The sequence below is a fragment of the Artibeus jamaicensis genome, unplaced genomic scaffold (genome assembly GCF_021234435.1).
Source record: "Artibeus jamaicensis isolate MK-2021 breed Jamaican fruit bat unplaced genomic scaffold, CSHL_Jam_final scaffold_3151, whole genome shotgun sequence".
Classification (NCBI taxonomy): domain Eukaryota; kingdom Metazoa; phylum Chordata; class Mammalia; order Chiroptera; family Phyllostomidae; genus Artibeus; species Artibeus jamaicensis.
In genome coordinates this window covers 1,364,954-1,386,634 of record NW_026522037.1, presented here as the reverse complement: position 1 = coordinate 1,386,634, position 21,681 = coordinate 1,364,954, and the positions used below count along the sequence as shown (strand labels likewise).

Here is a 21,681-nt window from a genome sequence, read left to right as displayed (position 1 = left end):
TGTCCCCGGGGAAGGGCCCAAGGCCCCTCCTGAGCTCTAGGCTTTAATAGCCGACTGCCTCGATGTGTCTCCCTGGACTCATAGGAGGTCCAGGACCAGACTCCTGATTTCCCACCCCGACTCCTCTCTTCCATCCTACCTGGTGCGCTGCCTAACCCCTCGGTCCCTTCATTCCGGCCCAGGGACAAAGCCACATCCTCACGCTCAGCACAGAAAGCCCGGGGCCCTGGCCAGGCAGGGAGGAGTGTGGTCCCCAGGCCCGCCAGTGCGTCCTTCAATGGGGACCTGCTGCCCGTGGGGCACAGAGCAGGCTGTGGGCCGACAGGCGAGTCCCTTCTCCCCTCCGGTCTCGGCTTCCTTGTACTCCAGGCGCGACACGGAGTCAAAGCCAAGGGCGTGTGGCATGTGGGTTTTGTCCTGAGGGCCAGACCCAGGCCGGCAGGGACCACCGGCTGCAGAAGGGCTGGAGCTGCGTGAAGAGCGTCCGTGATCGATTGCCCACGTCTGCTGGGGGCGGGAAACTGAAAATTGAAGCCTGGTGCCTCCGATTAGTCATCTCCGCCCTGGCTCGGCAGGACCAAGAACCCTCCAGCTTTAGAAAGCCATGATAGCGCCGTGACCTTGAGCAAATCACTGTCCCAAGGTTTTTTGTTTCTTCCCCAGCGAGATGGAGATAAATAATCCCGCCTCCCTACCACACCAAATTGCTCTGGGGAGCACGGGAGATAGTGGGTGAAAAACTGCTTTGGAAACAACAAAATGTTCTATAAATGGGAGGTTCGGTTGTTATTAATTGACCTCAATAGTCATGAATTCCTGTTAGTCATGCCTTCCTCTGAACCATCTTATAAGGCTGGGCAAAAGCTTTGCTTTCACTTTGCCCTCCCTCCGGTGAGACCGTGGCATTGGGATGCTCTGGGACGACAAGGAAGGGGGTCACCATGGATGCTGGGTGTGGGGGGTGCATTGCTTTTAATGACCCCCACCAGGCAGGGGAAAGCCCGGTGCCGCCTCCAGCACCCCCCACCCGCCAGCCGAGTGTGCCGCACTGTCCCCTGCACTTCTGCACAGAGGGTGGGGGACTCTTCCCATAGTGAGTTTTCCCATCCCTCTCAGGGTCGTTTTTATTACCCTGATCTGTGGAGTCCAGCGAATGCTCCGGGTGGGCAGCGGGAGCAGTGGGCCCCCCGGGTGATGCCCACTGCACCTGGGGTTCATTTCTGCCGCAGGTGCCTGGGCATCCAGTGGAGACAGCCAGGCACGTCTGCTTTCGTTACCTAATGGGAAAAGGAAAAAAAAACCAGCCTAAATCGACAAGTCTCCCTTCTCCCACCGTGAATGCTGCGGATGCCCCGTGTTTTCTGCCAAAATCCCGAACACGGTCTCTGGTTGCAGCCCCCTCTGGGTGTGAACTTTTCCCAGGAGAGCCATCCGTCCTCCAATTACTTGGTGTGAGCAAAGCTTTGGGGCATTTCTTCTTGCCGGTCGTATGTTCTGAGGAGGATCCATTGCTCAGGCTCTTATTTATTAGCAAGTATGTTTTATCGTAATGTGTTTCATTTCCTCCTGCCTGTTCCTCCGGCTTTATTCTGCGGCCTTCGTTATAAACGATGTTTGGTGCGGTATGAAATGAGAAGCATTCAGAACTCTTCTAAGACATGAAGGGGTTTTTTTTTTTTTTCTGGTTTGATTTTTTTTTTTCTAGTGGCAGAAGAATAAAAGACTTGAGTTTCCTGTAGGACTGGAAACAGTGAATCAGATTTTTGTTTTGCTTCAAACCTGAAAATCTCAGGCAGAAGCTGAGGGGCGCTGGACAGAGCTGAGGGCTGTGTTTCGGGGTCAGGGGCGAGGCTCCTTCCAAGCAGGCCACCCACAGTGCCTGCTCTGACAAGGACCGAAGGGCTGCCTGAGTCACAGGGCCACGCGGGGCCGAGGGGGCCCTGACACCTCCCCGTTGCTTTTCCTGTTCCTTCCGTGGGCCTTTCAGCCACTCAACACCTGGTGTTATTCACAGACCGATGCACACGGTGGGCGTGGGCTCGGCCTCCCACCAGCCACAAGACCTGGGAAGAGCTGTTGACGTTCTCTGCTCCCCTCTCCTCATCTGCAAATCGGGGACGGCAGCGCCCTTCATGCAGGAAATTAAACCAGTTACGGTGCAGCGAGTGCCCAGCCGGCAAGGTGCACATCTCATTTGGGGACACCATGCTTGTCACCGAAGGTGGGGCACCCTAGAGCAAGCTCTGAAGAGTCCCCTCCCAATCTGAAATCCGGCGTGAGCCATCTGCCAAACGTCTGTTTACCTCCCTTTGTCTGGTCCTTACACATTAACATCCATTTCCACCACTATCCTCTCACTCGTGGTTCCAGTGTCTGCCCATCACGGGCCCTCTGCTCGGCGCCCAGAGAGGAGGGTGAAAAACCGGGCTCCGCAACCCAGCAAGGCTAGAGTTCGGTGAGGAGGTAGTCAGCGGCAAAGGAAAGCATTGCTGATGAGGACGACCCCCAGCCAAGGCCCTCTGCCCGGGGGTGGGGCTCGTGGAGTCTGGCAGCTGGACTGAGGCCGGGGAAGGAACCTGGCTTCTCCCAGACAGAGAAGAGCTGAGGCCTTTTGAGCAGAGAAGCAACGCGGTGCCCGGCCATGGAGGTGGGCTGCACGCGTCCCTGTTGGGAAAAAGTCCTGCAGCTGTGGAGCCAGGTGGAGGAGAGGCCACCAAGAGCCCCCAGAGGCTGCCCCATGGAGGCAGAGGCTGTCCTGAGGGTGAGGGCCTGCCGCCGGGGGCTGGGGCAGGAGCCGCCAGTCAGGGTAGGGGTGCAGGGTCAGAGGGCAGCGAGGAGAGCAGGTGGGAGGCCCGAGGCAGGGCCCCCCTCTCGGGGCACACGGGCCCCGAGAAGTTTTATCGTTTTAAATAAACTTCACATTGAGGTGTCCCGTATATAAGAGACACCCACACATCCCAAGTGGGAGGCTAAGGGGATTTTCACAGTGTCACCTGCACCCAGATGGGGAAACATAACAGGGCCACTTAAGAAAGGACAGTGCTCAGTCATCACAGTGACTTTGCCATCGATCTGTGGTGTGAGGGTGTCCCAGATACTGCTGGGGACATTCACGTGTTTAAACCATACGGGTTGTCTGTGCAAAATGCCGATAGGAGCGGACACCCGGTGCTGCCCTGCCATGTCCCTGTGGTCGCCTGTGGCAGTAGCGCTCTCTCTCTCTCTCTCTCTCTCTCTCTCTCTCTCTCTCTCTCTCTCTCGCAGGCTTTTATGGCCAAGACGTCTGCTCTGTAAATATTTCATGTTCCACCAGCATGACTGCTGATGGCTAGTGAGCTGGCAAAGCGGTCCGGGTTGTCGTGGACTCGGGTGCTGTGAGCGTTCTTGTTCTCACCTTTTGGAGATGCCCAGGAGGGTCTCAGAGGGCGCTTGCCCTCAGCTCTGCCAAGCAGGGTCCCGAGAGCCCTGTAGCAGCGACAGCCCCATCCAAGGCTGGGCAAGTGCCAGGTGCCCCACATCTGTGCTCACACTTGGTATTGTCTGTCTCTTCACTTTGGCCACTCTTGTAAATGTGCTGCCAAAACAAATGATTTTGAGGGTTTTTTTTATATATACATGTATATATTTAAAAGATTTTATTTATTTATCTCTAGAGGGGAAGAGAGGGAGAGAAATATCAATGTATGGTTGCCTCTCGTGCAAGCTGAGAACTGGCCTGCAACTCAGGCATGCGCCCTGACTGGGAATCGAGCCGCGGTTGTTTGGTTCACAGGCTCGCGCTTAATCCACTGAGCTACGCCAGCCAGGGCTGATTCTGAGGTTTAAATCTGCATTTCACTGATGACTAAGTCAGCAGCTTCTCTCGTGTGTTTGGCCATTTTGGAGCTCCTTTGGGATGTGCCTGGTTTGCACTCCGGTCGCCGTGTTGTCATGGAATTGTCAGAGTTCATACATGACAGGTGGGAGTCCTTTGTCAGGTAAATGGGTTAGAGATACTTTTCTTCAGTCTACGGCTTGCCCTTGAACTTCCTTAATGGAGTCTGCTGATGAACAGGTCTCATTTTAACATTTTTTTTTCCTTTACGGGGTGAAGTCTTGTATGAGTGCTGTTTAAGAAAGCTACGCTGACCCCACGGTTTGTGTTTCCTTCTAAGAGCCTTATGGTTTCATTTCTCACATTCAGGTATATAATTCATCTATAGTGAATGTTTCCTTTTAAGTCTGCTTTGTTAAAGTATAATTTACAAACGATAAACTACCCACTTTCGGTATGCAGTGCGGTGAGTTCGGATGAAGGTAGGCACCCAGGTAACCACCACCCCCATCACGAAGCGGGCTGTTCCATCGCCTGGCCATGTGGCCTCCACCCCTCTGCTGCGCACGCAGGGTGTGCGTGGTCCGAGGGCCAGCGGCGGCGCCTCGACTGGGAGCTGGTTAAATGCGCAGGGTCTGCGGCCCCAGCCTGGACCCACTGAATCGGAACCCGCTTTTGAACAGGGGCTCCCAGGTACTTTCCGTGGGCATGAAAGGGGTGGCTGCTATCCAAGTTCCTTTGGAGAAAGGTGAGAAGCCACAAATACAGTTTCTGTTGTTAAAAGTCGCACAGCCTGAAGCCAGGCCAAGGAAGCAATGGGCTCTGGAGTTTGGGAAGAGACGAGGAGAGAAGGGTGAAGCTGCCGGGAACCAGCCCTGAAGTCACCCCCAGGGGGGCATTGCACAGAGGAGTTGCCCCTCCCCAGCTGTCCCCGCCCACCCCTCACTGTGTTTGCCCGTGAGTCATCCGTCTCAGCTGAGGACAGAGTGCCTGTCGCAGCACCAGCCCACTGAGGATCCCTGCATCCCCTGCAGGCAGGACTCAGTTGAAGCTCCTTCCAGCTCTAAGAGCCGGTGACAGCTTCTTTTCCACGGAGGTGAAACCCGCACAGCGGAACACTGACCGTTTCCAGCACACAGTGGGGAGGCATTTAATGCCGTCGGGACACGCTGCCGTAGTCCTCACCTGGCTGCAAACCGTGTTCCTCGGTCCCATCCTCCCGCAGCCTCCGCAACCTGCTCCCCCGTCCGGAGACGCCAAGTTCAGGGGTTTTATGTGAGCGGCGCGTGTTCTGGGCGCAGGCTCCCGCCCCCAGCGTCCCGGTTCCCCCAGTTTCCCTGCTGTGGCCCGTCAGCCCTACTGCCTTCTCACGGCCAAAGAGCAGCCTGCCATGTGGATTCAGCACAGTCCGTCCGCCCATTCAATTCACCTGTGGACGTACATTTGGTCGTTTCTGCCTGTTGGCTGCCGGGGGCGGGGTTCTTGTTCCCATCCAGGTCCAGGAGCTCCCTGACCATCGGTGTCGGATCGCCCAGGGACTGACTTAGGAGGGGAACGGTGGGGTCACTCTGTGCGTGACCTTGGGAGGACTGCCAGGCCAGTTCCCAGAGCGGCTGCGGCATTTTGCGTTCCCACCACGACCGCCCTTCACCAGGATGTGCAGCAGAAGTTCAGAAGGGAGGCAGCGCGCCGAGGGGAGCGGCCAGAGGGGGTGCGCCCGGGGCTTTGGTGGGATCACAGGACCTGCGGGTGCTGCAGCGAAGGTGGGAGGGCAGCCAGGCACCTCAGGCGGGAGCAGGGCGCCTGGTCCAGCGACCACCCAGCTGAGCGCCCACTCTCGCAGGAGGTTTACACGGTTGGCAGTGTGAGGGCCCTTTAGTGGAGGGCGGCCTTGGGCCGGAGCCCAAGCCCTGACCCGGAGCCCAAGCCCTGACCCCGCGCAGCTCCTCCGCCTCTAAGCGGAATTCTGCCCTGAGAGGCCAACAGGGTGGGCAGAGGGCGGGGGACCCCGTACCGAGGTCACCCTTTCATCCTGACCCCTCCACAGCGGAGGCAGGGCACCCGAGTTGTCATCTGTCTGCTTCCAACTGTCATCAAAGCCCTGTGCCAGGTGGGGGGGACAGGAAACCGGAGTCAGAGTGCCGTTGGAGCCGGCCAGCTCCTGCTTGCTCTCTCTCTGGCTTTAAAATGAACTCTGGCGGCTCCCACAGCGGGTCGGCACGGCCAGTCCTCACTGAGTGAGCTCGACACCGTGCCCGCGCAGCACTCAGAGGTGGTGGGAAGGGTGGCGAGGAAGAGGAAGACAACAGGAAGCTTCTGCAGGTAGCCCTCCAGCTGTGGACAAGGGGCCAGCGCAGGACTTAGTAGTGCCTCCCTACAGCTTCGGTGGGGGCAGGCAGTGTCCAGCACAGGGGGGGCCTGGGCGCCATCAGGGGAGGGAGGATCTGCTGGGCCCTGTGTTAGTCCCTCGGGCAGCCATGCCCAGCACGACAGGCTGGGCAGTGTCAGCCACTGAAATTTGTTTTTTCTCAGTCCCTGGGCTTGGGTTCCGAGACCAAGGCATCAGCGGGCTGGTTGCTCCTGAGGCCTCTCCCCTTGACGTCTAGGCGACCTTGACCTCCAGAGGACCCGTTCCCTTGTCCTCACACGGCCATCCCTCCGTGCCTGTCTGTGTTCTAATGTCTTCTCCTTATCGACACCAGCCCCGTGGCATGAGACCCCAATCCAGTGCCCTCGTTCCACATCCACGCCACCCCCAAGACTCCATCTCTGAGCACTGTCACCTCTTGGGTTCCGGGAGCTGGGACACCCACATGGGAATTCTCAGGGAAACAGCTCGGACTGTGACCCCCCTCCTGAGGGACTTCGGCTCTGGAGAGGCTCCCACGCCAGCCCCCGCCCTCACCAGTGAGGCGGCTCCGCGGGGCTGGCACAGCTTCCAGACTCGGATTCCAGAGCAGACCCGAGGAAGTCGGCCACTGCGCCAAGACTCTGGGACTTAAGCCAGCAAGCACCCTTAGGTGCAGACGACCAGGCTGCATCCAGGAACCTCACACCCCCTGGGCGGCCCCTTCAATTAAAACTCACAGCCCCTCTGGAACTCGGGTGATTCGTCCAGTCCTCAGAGGAGAAAGGGGTGGTCCTGGCACACCGAGCTCTGAGAGCACCCGCCTTCCCACTCTGGGGTGTCCTGGCCAGGTGACGCCGGCGGGTGAGGAGTGGGGGCCTGGGCAGGTAAGGTCTGTTCCCACGTGGCAAGCGTCGGGTCTGGAGAGGGCTTTCGCCCTCCCCTCCCAGTCTCCATCTCTCCTTCCAGCCCTTGTTTACCGTGTGCAGCACTTTTACTCGTCAGGTCAGGTCAGCCTTTCCCTGTCCAGCGCGGCGCTGGGGGGAGGCAGCACAGCTCTCGGGAAAGCCTTGGGCAGGGCTCCTCCCACCTGACCTCTGACCTTGGGCGCGCTGTGAATGTGGCAAACTTCGCCCCCTCTGCAGCGCGTCGTTGGCCTAGGCTACTAGAAACGCGAAATGCAGGCGGTGAGCAGCTTCGGGGCTCCCCCGAGCACCCAGCGCGCTGACAGCTCCGTTGGTTGTCGTTGGTCGTCCTGGGTCGTCCTCTACGGTCCCGCTCCCTCCTCAGCCGTCTTCTGGGTTTTCATCTTCCCCCAGCCCAGTCTGCTCCCTGGGTAGCTGGAGAGGCCGCGCGACTTACGGTCCCGACCACGCCGCTTGAACACACCGTGCATCGGCTCCCTCTGGTGTGCCGTCCTTTGGGTTTGGGCGCAAAAATGGATCCAAGCGACCACCACAGTCTGGATGCAGAAACAGCCCCGTGCTGCTCCCCCCACCCAACAACTCCCTCCAGCTGCTCCTCCCTAGTGCCCTCCCCTCATCCCTACACCGCTGCCCTGTTCCCAAACGGTGTCTTCCATTTTCAAGAACCTCATGGCAGCAGAATCCCCGCCCTATGGAGCCCTTTGGGACCAGCTTCCTGCGTCCAGCGCCCTGTCTCAGAGGTTCATCCATGTTCTTACGTGTCCAGTCGCCGGCTCCTTTGACAGCCCCGCAGTATCCATGGCGCTGTGTGCTGTGCCTGGTCACTCACGGTGGACGTGGGGGTTGTTTCCAGCCTTGGGTGGTTAGGCACTAAGCCGTTATAAACGTCCAGGTACTGGCTTTGGGAGGAACATGTTTTCATTTTTCCGGGGCATGTGCCTGAGCGTGGCATCGCTGCCGAAGTTTGTATTTAATTCTGTAAGAAACTGCTGCAGCTGCTTTCTGGGGCAGCGCACGCCACTTGGTGGTCCCGCCAGTGTCAGTGTTGGAGCAGGCGGGGTGTTTGGTGTTGGGGGTGCTGCTGGGAGTGTCGGGGTGTCATGGAATCTCATCATGGCTTCACTCTGCCTGTCCCCCGGTGGCCGACGAGGGTGACGCATTCATGCATCCTGGTAAAGCATCTAAGTCTTTCGTTTAAATTGGTTTTTTTTTTCCCCCTTAGTACTCTCTTTCTGGTCCCATTTGTGTTCTGGATACAAGCTCTTTGTCACACAGGAAATGTTCAGGGGCCCTCCCCCCACCCCCTGCCGTCTGCAGCAGGCCTTCTCTCTTTATCGGGTCTTGGGCAGCGTTTTTCATTTTCAGGAGGAAGTCCAGTTTGTCCGGTTTCCCTTTCAGGAGCCGTGTCCTTCTTCTCTTGTCCAAGAACTCTTTGTCTGAGCCATCTCTGCAAATGTTCCCTGTTTCCTCCTGAAAGTTGTATCATTGTACATTTTATACTTAAACACATGATCGGCTTCGCGTCCATTTTCACACGATGGGGAGGGTGCGGGCTGACGCTCATCTTTTTGCAGATGGATTTCCAGGTAGCCCACCGCCAGTCGCTGAAAACACCGCCCTTCTCTGCAAGCGGCGTTTGAACCTTTGCCACAAAACCAATCAACTGGCTGCACTTCCGGGAGGTCATCTCTGGAGTCCGTCGGTCTGTCCCTCCACCAGTGCTGCCCTTTGTTGGCAGCTGCAGCTCCGTAGTAGTTTCAAAACCAGGTTTTCCAAATTGCTTTGATTACCGGACCTGGGTCAAGTGCAGGTGTAGGGTCAGCAGGGTCCATGTCTTCGCCGTGTGGCGCTTTTAGGTCCTCGAGTACAGCGTGCCTCCCGCTCACTTCACCCCTGCTTCGTCTGCTGGCGTTTGTTTGGGGCACAAACTCTGCACCTGTTTGGGGACACTCCTACCGAGTGTTTTGTTTTGCTTTCTCAGAGGTCCTTCAGAACCAACCAGGGCGCTGCACTGACTGCCCGGGAGGTCCCAGGCAAGGCAGGAGGGGCGGCAGGGAGCGCCCTTGGCCGTGGATGTCTTTCCTGAAGTGTGAGGCTCAGGCTGGACGTGGGGTGTCCAGGGGCATCTGACCCTCATCCGGTACGGCGGGGCCCTCACTTGTTGGGACCTGGACACTGTACTCTCAGTATTATGAAGTAGCTGATCATGTAGATCGTGTTGGTGTTTGGCTCTGTTCTGTACTTTATATATTCTCTTTTTTATCCTCACCCAAAGACATTTTGTTACTGTTTTTAGAAAGGAGAGGGAGGGAGGAGAGAGAGAAACATCCATCTGTTGCCTTTCATACCAGCCCTGAGCTGAGATCGAACCCACAACCCAGGCATGCGCCCCGACTGGGAATCAAACCTGTGACTTTTCAGTCTGCAGGACCACACCCAGCCCATTGGGCCACCCAGCCAGGCCAATATTTTGTTTATTCTTCCTTCTAAACATTCATGCCTGAACACATTCTTTTCAAATTCTCGTGGACTACAGCCGGAGCCATGGTCTCCCTGACAGGCGTGCTCCTGCAGAGAGCAGTGCTGGGGGTTGGGTGTGTTGCTCGCCAGACCTCTTTCGAGGTGCAGGAAAGTGTGCCGTAGTTTGGGGGCGTCGTACACCTTCTTTCTTCACTTGAAAGTATGTCTTGAGCTCTCTCTGCATCAGTACAAACCCCACCCCGTTCGAGACGCCTTCACGGTCTTCACCAAGGTGGGGGAGCACCAAGTTTCAGGTGGTCAGTCCCGTGTCGATGGGCATTTAGGATTCCTTCCGGTCCTGCTCTTCCTGGGTGGCACACACCCCCGAGCAGAGAGGTGGCTGCGTCTCCCGGCGAGGCGCCCACGCAGAATTGCCCGTGTAGGGGACATGCACTGGGTCACAAGGGATATTGTTAGATTTCCCCCCAAAATGGGCTGGGCGGTTTATAGTCTCACCAAGGCAGTGTGAGAGTATTTTTTTTCCCTGCATCTGGGCCCAAACTTTGTACTACCAAGACTGAAAATTGTCGCCACTCAGAATACACTAGTGGTAAGGACAGTGATGCTCCCCGTCGGCTGACCGTGTCTGGGGCACAGCTGCACGAACTCAGGTGACGTCCATGGGCTCGCACAGCCCCATGGCGACCCCGCGGGGTGGGGTCCATGGTTGTTCCAGCTCCACAGTGGAGGAAACTCAGGCGCAGAGCAGACTCTCGTCATCGTCATCGGGACTGTGCCCTTAACTCCTCCCGGCCTGATCCTGGTGTCTCGGTCACAGAGGCCTCCATGGCCTGTGGGTTGTCTTCCATTTTTCCTTTCCTGCCATGTTCCTCGTATTCTTGTTGGTGCTCTGCACAGTTTTTATCTCCTACGTCCTGGGTGTGCTCCTGGCCCACGGCTCACACTTTTAACTCCGTCGCACTGTCTCCCATCGTACGCTGTAATTACACAGGACTCTGAAGCACCCGGGGTCTCCCTAAGGACACTGGCTGATTTCGCCCTGCTTAGGAATGCTTCCCTGTCCCAAGACTCTGGGCACGTTTTAAATGCATTTCTTCTAATGCTTTTGGAGCTCTTTATTTTTTAAGTCGTTCTTCTGTGTGGAACTTATTTTTGCAAAGGGGCCTGATCGGCATATCAGTTTCTCCAAAATGTTAGCAAACCATCCCAGCGGTCACCGAATCCTGCTTTTAGTCCTCATGCTGACGTGCCGAGCACCACGTGCGGCGCACCCTGGCCACACACCAGACTCCTGCACGCAGTCAAGCTGCTCCCTAGACTGTGTTCATTGATCTGACTGTCTATGCCTCGATGGCCTACGGTTCCACAATGTTTTAGCAGTCAGAGAGACAGACATCGTCTTGCGTTTAGTCCCCTTGCTGAACTCTGGTTAGTCGTAGCAGTTTATGATCTCATCGTTGCTCCTTTAAAAATAATTTTTAATGTATGTTTTTCAGTGCTCTTGGTGTATAGGTTGGAGATGGCATTCTTTCGCAATTTTTTTACTTTTGTATTGTTATCAGCAGATATGCCATATGTTATTTCTGCTCTCCCTTGTTGCCTGAAATTTCTCCTGCGGCTAATACATGGTGGTAAAATGTCCAGGTGTCCTCGAAACTAGCCTGTCCTCTGTGTCATTGGGTACAGAGTTCTGTCGATCCATTGGAGCAAATGTCCATTATTTTCACTCCTCCGACCATGAGTACGTGTCCCCTTCTTGGGGCTTTTTGAAGTCTCTTACTGTGACAGCGACTGCTGGTTCCTTCTTGCCTGTCTCGCGACGGTTCTGCTTCACGAGCCTCGGGAGCCGGGCTGTGGGGCCCGGGGACATTCATGGGGAAGCTGGCTCCTCTTCACAGCATAAAACCCTCCTTTGCCCCTTCTGGTGCTTTCCCCTTCAGTCCATCTCCCTGTGAGCCCCTCCCTACTCGCCGTAACTTTTGATACAATGGACTTAACGTTTACTATTCTTAATTGTGGTGACTTGGATTTCCCATCACTTTTTTAGCTTCCTGCCTTTTGTAGAATTGATCGAGTCTTTGTTCCGTTTTTCCTGGAACGGTTTGCTCGTCAGTGTTTCTTATCGATCTCCCGCCTGGTGGCTGTTTCCCTTGTTGAGGGAGGGCGACTGGCGTCTCCGACGATCGCGGCAGAGCCGTGTCTGCCTCTAATTCAGCCCGTTGTTGCGGCAGATGCCTCAGGGCTCTGTTGTTCGGTGCATGTGTTTGTAATTGTTGTACTCGATCGATGTATTGACCCTTATAGCAACGTAAAATGTCCTTCTTTGTGCTGTAACAGTTTCTACTTAAAATCCATTTTGGCTGATTGTCCGGGTAGCCGCGCAGCTCTCTGACCACCGTGTACCTGGGACGTCTCTCTCCCGTCTTTAGTAAGACCCCCCACTAATAACCACAGTGCAACCTAACCACCCCACAGAAGGCCTTAGGTTCAAGGACACTTCCGTCCTGAGGGACAGGCGGTTGGGGCGGCAGCGTGGGTTTGGGGGACACAGTTCCAAACCCAGCAGGCAGGTGCCGTTGTTTCTTATGTCCTGAGTCTTCCCCTCGGGATGCTGTCCCATCTGCTGATGGGCATTGTTTGGTGGTGGTTCCATTGTGGGTCTGTGGATGGTAAACATGTTGAGTCCTTGCATGTGTAAATATGTGTGTGTGTGTGCTTCCTTCTTCCCTGGGGTCCCAAACATGGAATTTTAGTTTGCAAATTATGTTTCCCCGGGGCTCTGGAGATACCACTCCACAGCCTTGTCCGTCCAGGGTCGCCCTGGCCGGCCGGACCCTATTCCTCGTGGGCAGCACACGTGGGGTCGGCCAGCCCTCAGATTCCCCCCCAAGCCTGCTGTTCCCACGTCCTCCACCAGGGGCTCACTCCTCCTGCCGCTCCCTGGGGCTCTGTGTGCCCTTCTCCGCTGGAAACTCCTCTTTTCCCCAGTCCCGGGGCTTCTCCGGGTTCCTCTGCACTCGTCCCCCTCTCCGCCTTCTGTGTCTTCTCTGCCTGGGTCACCTGCTAGAGAAATGCTGGGACGTCTGGCCCCCTCTTCCTGACCCTCGTCTCGTCCTGCCCAGCCCTCTTCTCTGGGTCCGGGAGAACCGCTCAGTTCAGCCTCCCAGCCCAGTGACCCAGCCGCAGGCTCTGTCCCTCCTGGTTACCCAGTCTGCCCACTGGCTTTTGCATGGGGGACGTTTCAGATGTCGGGGGGCTGGTTGGGCCGGGGTCTCTCGCGCCTTCCTGAGGACATTCCGTGTCCCTGTTCAAGTGACTCGTTCCGTTGCTCTCTCCATGCACAGATCCCTGGTGGGGTTCTGTTTGCCACACATGGTTGTTGCAAAGGTCGTGTCTCTTGGCGAGGGGACCGTACCCACACTGGGTGTTCTCCACAGCCTGTCGGCCACAGCTGCCTCCGTTCCCGGAGGCCTTTGTGAGAGAAAGAGGCCCCCAGGCGTGTTGGGGAGAAAGGTGCTTTTCTTGGCTCAGAGGCTCCCCGCACCTCCCCCCAGACACTGCCCCGGCTCTCAGACCACCAGTCCCGTCCGTGGGAAAACAGTGCCGTGGTTTGAAAAGGTCAGCCGGCCCAGCTACGCCTGTCCCTGGCAGGATTCTAACTCACCTCAGGGTCACTCCGGTGTCTGACACTTTCAAGCTTGGAATTGGCGCTTTCTGTTTGGACTTAGGTTTTCTCTTCCAGCCCTTAACAAAAGTCTCCCCTGGGTGGGGGGTGGGAGGGAAGGGAGAACCGCATCGTGTACAGTTGGCCTCATTCATCCAATCCTACATTATTTTTTCACGTACCTGTGTTCCATTACCGGGTCACTCTGAAGATACAGTTGGTCAGAAACCCAAGGCTTCCCTTCCCGTCTCCTTTTGTTTTCCCCACAAGCCCGGCCATGCTGATCCTCCCCTCCCCATCCTTTATGCTTTTTTAAAGGCGCACTTTGAGCACTCCGGTTTGTATCAAATTCCATCTGTGGTTTGGACCCTACACTCTTGTCTGTCGGATCCCTTTGAACAATGACAAGCGCACTTATCCCGTTCACTGGCCCCTCCAACACCTTGGGACCTGCCGCTCTGCAAAGATTCCTCTTTCCGTCTCCGCCGACCTCGCCGCCAGAACCGGGGGCGCCGCAGGGCCCAGCGGCGAGCTCCTGGCTTCTCTTGGGAGGCCCACCCGGGCTTTGTCCCTTTGTTCCGCTGGTGTGTGTACAGCCAGAGCTGCCGCGGCTGCCCTTCAGATGATGCTGTTCGACAGCTGAGAGCTCTCCCATCAGGAGAGACCGTCTGCCCTCACGCTCTTATCTTACCTGCAAGGTTATCATAGAAAGTTGGTCGGAAGCTCACTCAGGATGTGCTGTTGAGCCCGGCAGGTCAGGGTGCGTTGCCCGCCTGCCAGAGTTTTTCGGGGGAGGGACTCGAGGTGACATCCTGGGGGAGGGTGTGGAGTTCTGCTCACACGCTTCCTCTGACAAGGAAACGTTTGAGTCAACGACGTGTGGATCTGACTCAGCCCACCGCCGTGCGGCAGAGAGCGGGAGTTTGAGCTCGCAGACCGAGAAGGGCCTCGCCCCAGCTGCTGATGGGGCTTCATCAGACTGTCGGGCGCAAGCCCAGGTCCCTGCATTGCCCATGCCCGCTGCCCAAGCCCAGCATCCCCCCCCACCACCATCTGGAAAGGGCCCCAAAAATGCCATCCTCTGAAAGTCCACGTGACAGTAACTGGGGGGAAATGAAGGAAGTGGCCCCCAGTGTGGGCCGCCCACCCTGAAAGGTGAACAGAGCTGGGTTGCGTGGGGGACGGGTGCTCCCATACACCCCCATGCACCCCCTCAACAGACACTGAGCTGACGTGGAGTCGGGTGTACCACTCCATCCGTAACAGCAACAGCTCCGTGGCGGAAAGGGGCACGCTTCCCGACCAGCAAGGCTGCCTCTCACCTGCGCCATCCTGGGAGAGCGGGGCCTGAAGCTGCAGACCAGTCCCCGCCTTCAGAACAAGCACAGGCAGTCCTGGCGCGAACACGAGTCCACCGGCCTTCGCCAGGTCGATGGACACGGGCCCTGAGATGTGGTGTCTCGCAGTGCTGGGCTGGCCAAATGGTCCGCGTGTTTTTTCCATAAAATAGGAGACACTTTCTTCGTGTCCACCAATAACTTTACTGATTTGGACATTTTGAGTGTGTCGGCTGTCTCTCTCCCGTGGTAGAATGTTGATTGTTCTCAACAAATGTCTCGATTTGATCGCTATCAACTCCGACTGGTCTACCCCAGTAGAGCGTCGTCCAGTGAGAAATCTCCAGCATAAAACCTCGCAAAGCACTTCTGACACGTTCGCTCAGTCACGGCGCCTTATCCGTACACCGCACCAATCCTTGTTTGGTGTCAGTGGCGTTTTTACCTTCCTTGAAATAATACATCGTAACATGCCGAAAATGCTTATTTCCTCCCACCTTCAATATTAAAGTGGCTACACAAACGTTCACCCATTTTGAATACTTTTTTTTTTAATGCATGCTGATAGGACAGCTGTCACCACACAGTGGAACCAAAGTGTTTCAAATGATGAAGTTAAAGGCAACTAAGCAATATTAAAGCTACGGTAGGAAAAAAACCAAACAAGCTTTTTGGCCGGCCCCATCTACGCCCACGAGGTGCTTCATGAAACATGGGTTCGGGGCTCAGACCCCTGGGGAGAGGCTGCCGGCCTCACCTTCCCTGGGACGCCCCACGGGAGGCTCTGAGAGCCCCTGCAGGTCTCTGACACTGTCACACGGCCCACTCCACACTTCTTTTTTTTTTTGCTGGCCGCACTTAGAGGGAAATTCTGACCCTAGGAACCTAACTTCCCTCACTCTCTTCCCCACTTGTCCGTGGGCGGGTAGCTTGCTCCTGCGCTCTGTCAGAACACTCAAGTCACTGCCATCGAATTTCTTGTCCCATTTCTTAATACAGGTTTATTTGTATATTATTTATTTCACACCGACGCCCCCCACCGCACTGCAAGCTCCTTGCAGGCAGGCTCACACCTACTTTATTCTCCTCTCTGAAGTCAGTGCTGAACCACACCTGCACACAGTAGGTGCTCTGAAGCCAGTGCTGAACCACTCCCGGCACATAGTAGGTGCTCTGCAGGCTTTATTTCAGTCTCCCCGGGGCAGAATTTTGTGCAATGCACAGGATCTCTACTGAGTGCCCTGCGCCAGGTGGGAGCTGAGCTGTCCCTGCACGGTGCTCCGCTTCCTGGCACGGGCCTCCCACCGGACAGCGCTCTGCGGAGACGCAGGCCTGTTCATTCCACACCTCTGTGCCAGCCGCTCTCCCTGCCAGGACCCCCGGCCCCTGGCCCTGGTTTAATTGGTTTCTTCTCATCATTTGGGGCTCAAAGGGAGACTGACCACCTCGTCCATGGGCCCGCTCCTCCATGCAGCCCACCTGCAGGCGCCTGGCTGCGGGCCGCAACCCCACCTGTCGTCAGAGTGATTTACAGGCTCTCTTCTCCAGCCACACGTACTATGTGACGCGCTCTACGCTGTCTTTTGCGTCTGTTCGCTTTCCAAAGCCCCCCACAGCCCTGGAGGCAGATGTTGCTTCCCCATTTCACAGACAGGGAGACAGAGAGGTCTGGGCCCCAGGGTCAGCCTCAGTGCCTGCTGGTCTGGCAGAGTCGGGGCAGGGGCCACACCCGCCGTCTGTGCCATGCACACGCTGCCGCCATGAGCGGCCTGCTGCTGCTCGTGGACGAGCCGGGGGTCAGAACGCTGAGTGTGAGAAGCCAGACACACAGAGTCGAGTATCCCGTGACTCCGCCGACATGCACCGTCCAAGGGGCGTCCACAGAGATAGAAAGCTGGTCAGCGAGACTGGGCTGGTGGGGCAGGCGATGCCCACATTCCAGAATCACATGGTCACACAGGCTGGGAACACACTGAAACACACGGAGTTGCACACCTGCAATGGTGAGTTTTATGATGTGTGTGCGATGTGTGATGTCTGTGAAAATAGGTGCCTATGCACATGCGGTGGGGAGGGAGCAGATCCGCACAGGGGCAAATGAGGGCACCCGGCGCTCCCCGCCTGTCTTGGGGAGCCACCCATAAGAGCCACCCGGAAGGGCCGCCCGCAGGTGGCAGGGGACGTCGCCCTGAGCCGTGTTTATCACACACTTTCACACATCTACAAACATGCTGGGAAGTTTGCCAGCTGTCACATGGCTGCACAGAGCACAACAGGGGAGGGTCCCTGACCCCTGGGGGCTTGCAGGGTGGGCAGGCGGCTACAATAGGACATGGAGAGGCTATGACCCTGGGGCGGGGCCTCCTCACCATGAACTTGGATAGAAGCAATTGCATCTCTAGTCTCACAGGCTCTGATGCATATTTAGCACTTCCTTCCGATTATGCATTCGAGGGACACGCGCCGCCGTGTCAGCGGAACTTGAATTCCGTCGCCAGCAGAAAGCACAACCATGGTCCTCCCGGCGGACGTCTCCGCACGCGGTTCGCTCAGCCCCGTGTGGAACCCTAGGGAGGTGTGCAGCCAGTGCCCGGCACGGGGGAGGGGAGGGGTGTGTTAGAGTGCCGCTGTCTTAAATGACCAGATGACTCCATTTCAGCCTCATGGGTCCCTTGTCACCTTCCGTGTGTCCCTTTGCGTATTTAAAAACATGATTCTGGAAATGGTCCCAGATGCCAAGTGGATTCGGCAAAGTTAGGAAGCACTGCCCCAGGGGAAGGGCGCCCTGCACCGGACACATCCCAGGTGGTTCCTGCAGGAGTGATAAGGGCGGGAGCAGCCGGAGGGTGGCAGGTGGAGGCCCAGGTGGCTGTGGGAGCCGTGCTTGTGCGGAGCGGCCACTGGGCAGGCCGGAGTTCACCTTGGCCAGCCCTCAGCCGGTGCAGACCAGCGTGAGTTGCTGTGCATTGGGTGGAGGGCAGGTGGGCAGAGTTCCGCAGTCCTGGGAACAAGGACAACATCTTCCGAAGGAAAAGATCCTTCTAACCAGCTCTGGCCGGTCGCACCAGCCTTGGAAGACAAGCAGATGCAGGAAGCCCCAAGGAACTTTCTGAAATGTGTGGCGAGGGCTGGCGAGCCCTCCTCAGCCCATTTGGAACAGGGAACTGGCTCGGCAGTGTAGGGGCTCACTCGGCGTCAGGGGGGTGGTGACAAGCGGCTCCCTGCTCCTGCGGAGGAAACAGGCAAAGTTACGAATGGAGTGTCAGCCGGAACTATAGGGTTCTTGGTTTTATTGGCCTGTGTCACAACCTTAATGTTGCTTAAATGCGGTTGGTGGTGTTTTTCTCATGGTTTTCCCTTCTTTCCCCCACGGCTGCTAATATTTTGTGTCTCGGCTCCCCACTCTCTGTTGCCACCCTTTATCCATTACTGTCACCGCCCTGCCAGGATGTCCTTGGAGGGGACTCTTAATGGAGCTGTCCCGGTTAAAGAAATTCGATGTGATTGAACTGCAGTAAGGAATCAAAATCCAGATCCCCGAAAGGGCTGAATGATAACGAGGTATTGGAGCCTATTGCTTATTTATTACTGGCAGAAGGCAGGAAAACATTAGCATGGAAAACGCTGGAAATTAATCACGGCTGGTGATAGGAAACCTGAAAAAGTCACCTCCGTCTCGTTATTCCCGATGTGTCCCCCGGTCCCCACTGTCCTTCCCTGATAGGCTGGCCTCCCAGCTGGCCCGCTGCAGGCACAGAGGGGACAGATGACGCCAGAAAAGTGGCAACTCTCATGTCACCTGGTGTTTAAAAGAGAGCGGTGGGGGATGAGTGTCTGCAAACTGACCTAGATTCCAGCCCTGGCCCCACCACACGCTCACTGCAACCTCAGACAAGTCTCCTGGCGTCTCTGGCCCCGGGGTCCCCAGCCTGTCTGGTGCACTGATTCTGAACCCTTCCTCGCAGGGTCATCCTGGGAGTTAAATGAGCTGCTGCCTGTCCCTCTAGTCCCTCATGTTGGGGACTGACCAAGAGGCACAAGGCTGTGTCACTCAGCGTGCTCTCGACGGGCCAGCATCACATGGAAAATGCAGAGTCCCAGGCCCCGCCTCCAACACACACACACACCCCTGTGTTAGAGTTCACATCAGCAGGATCCCTGCGGAGGCAATGGACACGGACATTTGAGAAGCCCAGATGCATGTCCGTGTACGCACAGGGCAGTTTTTAGTGAACCAGTGAGAGGGTGCTCTGTGTTACACCAAAGCCAGGAGAGAGGTTCATTCACGCTGAACAAATGCACAGACTGTTTCCTCGGGAAGGTGCCCAGGAAGTCCTTGAATCCTCCTCTTTGCAAATGAGGAAACCCAGGTCCCAATGGGTGAAGCGTTTGCGCGAGGCCATGGGGCTGGTGAGGCGCTGCCAAATAAAAGCACCCGAGATGCCTGGCCTGGAACCACAGCAGTAAACGGTTCGGCTCAGGAATCTGCGATCTGAGCAGAGCTCACCTGCAAAAGGGGCATCTCTGCTCCGGTGCTGCCAGCTAGGGCAGCCCCCCACCCACAAAGGGGTCCAGAGCCCCCTCCCAAGAGGGCACACGGGCGTGGCAGGCGTGTCCTGGGGGACAGGCAGTGCCTCCACCTGTGTCTGTGGGTTGAGATGTTGCGCAGACTCAAGGGAAAGAGGTGCGGGCCCCGCCTCCCGAGGAGAGGTGTGGCAGAGAACTCGGGCTGAATTCATAAGCCTCCACGGGTTAGTCTTAAGAGAACCAACCAGGATTTAAACACAGATTTTCCTACAGAGCTCTCTCTACAATTCCAAAATCGAACTTCCCTCTTGATCTGTCCTTGGGGAAAAATTAGACCCTGTCAGCCTGATTCTGCATAGAAATAAAAATAACCTCCTCTTTTTGTTTGATAATTTGTGCTGAGCGCCCAGGCCTAGACCAGCCTCCTGTCCCAGAGAGAGTCCCCAGGGGCTGTCAGGAGGGAAGTGGGGGTGGGGGGGGCGGCAGCTGCCCTGCCTGCCAGCATGGGGTCGTCTCAGGACTGTCTCTCAGCGAACACAATTTGGCAACAAGACTTGGCTGGTACCAAACTTTCTTCGGGTCCTGCTCCCTGCTCCCTGCTCACCTGCCCCCCCGCCCTCAGCGCAGACAGCTACGGGAGTTCCTAGGCTTCCTGGCTTCCCTCTATTGGAGAAATGCTTTTAACCCTCCCAGAAATCCCACCAGTATGAGCATTACGAGTCCTATTTTACAGACAAACCATCTACAGATTCCTAGCATAGAGAAGCCGAGGTGGGGGTCGCCGTGGAAACGGGGTGGGTGCTGAGTGTCGAGAAGCGTTCACTGGCCAATGTCTGGCTCTTTCTAGCAGCTTTTCCTTCAACTCCTTTGCAGATGTTCTGGGTCCTTCCTCCCTCTATTCTGCCGTGGACAAAGGTAGCTGTTGAGAGAAGACAGAGCTGGCCAGGCCAGAGTGCCCAGGACCTTGCCACAGGCCCGTGAAGGGCACCTGTGACCCACATGCGATTCTTTGCCTGGAGGGGGTACCCTTCCAGGCCACTCAGGGACCTGAGGAGGGTGGGGGCGGGGGCAGGGGGAGCTAACAGGACAGCGGGTTCTGCTTTCTATGGTGGACCTTCTCCACACTGTGTCTCCAGGCTGCTTCCATGGCGACTTCATTAGCAGCAAGCTGCTAATTGAATTTCGTATTTATGATCAGAAAATAAAATCATCGGACCTCTTTGAAATAGGGTTTTACAAGTTTTGACTCCAGCAGCTGCGTCAGCAGCCAAGGGCCTGTGCTGCTCAGACTCCGGGTTGCACCGGGAATATAAATAAAACAAACAGCGAGGGAGGAGGGGAGCTCCAGGGGCCTGGGGCGGGGCAGACCCGGCCCCCCTGGGCTTGCAGCTGCTGGGGCTTGGGCCTCACACAGCACAGCCCCAGTCCCAGTCAGGTGCATTTCGCCTCCGGGGTGTCCAGGTTCCTGTGGGGCTGTTCTGGAAAAGCCACCCCTCACCCACAGCCTCCCACTCCAGCCTCCCTCACTGGGTGCGTGTGCAGGAGGCACTGGGAGGCCACAGCCTTTGACATGTGACTGGGCCACTGCCGCTTTCTCCGAGGGGTCTCGGGACACCCTTTCCTCCGGGGCCCAAAGGGACCCCCTCTTCTTGGTGGCTGCCCATGAGAACCAGCTCTTTCTGCCCTTCCGTGGTGGCGTCGCCCCTGGTGTGTCTCCACGGACAAGCCCGGAGGGAATCTCCTCGCCCCGTCACAGAAAGCTGGGGCACTGGTCCTCTCCCAGGGGAGCGGTTAGAAGCCCAGAGCTGGAAGGGACGTCAGACCTTCCTGGCACCCCTTGTTCTGCTCCCGACCCCGGCGCATGGCTGGGCATCTTGCCGCTGAAACTCTCCCGTGAGTGGGCAGCTCCGCTCAGCTTGCTTGTGGCGAGTTTAAGCCTCCCAGTGTCTTCACTGCTGCCTCTTCCGTCTGGGCGGGGCTTGCCCCGTGAGAGGGAGGGGAGAGGGGGCGGCGAGGAGGCCAGGTGCAGGGGCGTAAAAAGATGGTCCCCGCTCCGCCCCTAACTCTGTCTGGACCTCTGCGTTCAGTGCCTCCTCCTCCTCCAGACCCTCTTCTGCACCGTGGGGACGATGTGACCTGTTCCACAGGGTGGCCAGTGGGCACGACAGGACCGGAGGCAGAAAAGGGGCCCATGAGGACACAGAGCGGGCACGGGGCCACGCGGGAGGGCTGCGGTCCTGCCAGGCATGCGTGCTACCTCCTGGCACTCGCGTCCCCTCAGCTGGCGGCCGTGGTGCGGGTGGCGAAACGGCACCCAGGCCTGCGACGCCATCACCTTGGGCTCTGACCCCACAAGCCTGCGTCTTCCCACCAGGCTTCCTCCCATTCAGCACTTCGGAGAACGACCACGACGGCTTCCCACCGGGCTAAGCACCCAGCGGTCCCATTCCCAGGTGTTGACTTGGAAGAAGGACTTGTGCTCAGGCAAAGGTCTGAACAACATTGTCCCAGTAAAGGAATCTGGGACACCACCAGCAGGGGACGGGTGAACAGACTGGGGCAGGAGCCGAGGAGCAGGCTGCGAC

The 21,681-nt window shown here is 57.1% G+C and overlaps 1 protein-coding gene across 3 annotated transcripts in view; it reads left to right on the top strand.

The window, feature by feature from the left end:
* CARD11 (caspase recruitment domain family member 11) overlaps window positions 1–21,681 on the top strand; it is a 74,025-nt gene that overhangs the window by 5,799 nt on the left and 46,545 nt on the right. The window lies entirely within an intron of this gene.